Source organism: Ctenocephalides felis, unplaced genomic scaffold, assembly GCF_003426905.1.
Source record: "Ctenocephalides felis isolate EL2017-DRISC unplaced genomic scaffold, ASM342690v1 CF-g0.4_SCAFFOLD_03571, whole genome shotgun sequence".
In the NCBI taxonomy this organism is placed as follows: Eukaryota; Metazoa; Arthropoda; class Insecta; order Siphonaptera; family Pulicidae; genus Ctenocephalides; species Ctenocephalides felis.
The window spans coordinates 45,488,009-45,490,256 of NW_020539725.1; the positions used below are offsets into that span (position 1 = coordinate 45,488,009).

Consider the following 2,248-nt stretch of genomic DNA (forward strand, 5'->3'; position numbering starts at 1 on the left):
ATTAGTTTTATTTAAGATTTTAAATTTTTCATATTAATATTAAATCTTTGAATGAGCTGAGTTTGCTTAGAGATGAATTCAGTTTATATAAAAATATTATTAAATATGTTTCAGAAAGTAGAAACAGATGTCCAAACAAAATATGCTCAAAATCCACGATCTATGCAACAAAGTGAATATAAAAGTGTATTCTTGTGTGCAAAAACCTGAAAATGAAGTAATTGACAATGGCCATATGGTGCTTAAAATTGATCTCATGACATATATTAATGAAGCAAATTAATTTTAAGAACTAACTTGTTTTGGTAAAAATATAAAAGCTTTAATCGTTATGAAATAATATCAAATATTTTTTGTTTAAAATATTTACAGGTCAGATAAATAAAACTATATTATAGATTTTTATTAAAATCGCTTTAACAACAGTTTAATCTTTGTATATACAAGAGAAAAAAATATATATGTATAAATCTTACACTGTACACTGGCTTTAATTTAAATTAGAGTTTAAAAATTGGGCAAACAATTGTGGAATTTTCTCTATACTAGAAGTATTTGTATGCATTTTACTGTATGTTAAGAACTGTCTCCTAAGTCTTGATAATTGTCCAATTGTAATGTCGCTGGGATAGTTTATAACTACACCTTTTTAACCTGGTATTTATATGGACCAGAATTGCCCATTTTCTGATTTGTAATGATATTTCCAACTATATCCTGAGTAATTTTGTCCATTTCATAAAGAAAATTTGGTGCACTCAGTGGGGCTGAAAAATGAAAAATCATTAAAAAATAATTTATAGAACATCAGGCATAAAATTTATTTGATTTTAATATTTCCTTCTTTAGATAAAACTAAAGACAGTTTGCAGTTGCAGTTTGAATGTTTCAGTATGTTAAAAAAAACTAAAGCTAATTCAGTATGAATTCAAATGAAAATAAATAAATTTATAATTATCTTCGTTATGTCCTCCAATATCATTAGTATCCAGAATATCACAAAAACATTATAATAGTTTTCACATCAATGTTTTAGCTTAATTTTCATTTATAAATAAAGAAATCAAATATAATAATATATATATATATATATATATATATATATATATATATATATATATAATAGTGTTAATATAATATTTTATCAAATACTATAGCTCATTGTATTTCAATGAGTTTTTATGTAAAATATATATATATATTATATATAATATATATATATGTAAATAACAGTTGCCCGTTTTCTAAAATTAACTTAAAGTAAAATACTCACATTTTGTGTTGATAAATTTGGAGCAGGTGGCTTCTTTTCGAATACACTAATATAAATTTCATCAAACTTGCACTCATCCTCAGGAAATATTGCAAATAAAGGAGAATCCCAACGATTTGTTGGATTAGGTTCTTCATACCGAAAACAAAGCTCATCAAAAACTTTTTGTATATGGAAGGTTGGAATTTTGGTTGAACTTCCAAGCATCATCTTTAGATATAGATGTCCAAATTGTGCATTGAGGAACTCGTGCAGCTTTGCTCCCACAATATAATTCATATCTGTATCCTTTACAAATAATAAATAATTAATAGAAGATGTTTCATATAAAACATAGATGTTTTTAATATAAGTAAATGTCATTAATTGATAAATGCTACATATTATTTAAATCTTCTTCGTAACCTTTACCTTTATTATAATTTCCTCCATCTAGAATAACAACATTATCCTTCGTCAATAATCGAAAAACTTCAGATTTTAGAATGCCCCGAACGATTTTTTCTTTTTGGGCATCAAGATAAATATCATTTTTTGAATAACCTGATTTTGTGACGGCTTCAAATTCAGAAACCACATGTACTGTTTTCTTTCTTTCTTCCTCGAAATATTTTTTCATTTCTAGTGTTCGATGAGTTTTTCCACTACTGGGTATTCCTGTCATGATTATTAGCGGCATTTTTAAGAAAGCTTTATTTATTTAAAGATCGTATAACACACAAATGAAAAAATCACACAGGCAGTTATGATATTTATTATTTCAGGTCAGTCATTCATCATTCTCTTCTAAAAATGCTCTTCAGCTTTCAGTTTTGCTGTAAGAAAAGAGAGGTTATTTTTTAATAAGCTGACAGGTGACAGGTGCATAGATACAAGAAGAGTATGAAGAGTTGAGACAGGTGACCAAAGATGAATTAAATTTCTGGACGTCTATGCATTTAACGGTATTTCAAATTTAAATTAGAAACTTGTTTA

At 26.2% G+C, this 2,248-nt stretch overlaps 1 pseudogene; it reads right to left on the bottom strand.

The window, feature by feature from the left end:
* Nucleotides 1-483: 483 nt before the first annotated feature.
* LOC113386767 lies at nt 484-2,046 on the bottom strand (annotated as a pseudogene).
* Between the last annotated feature and the right edge of the window lie 202 nt (nt 2,047-2,248).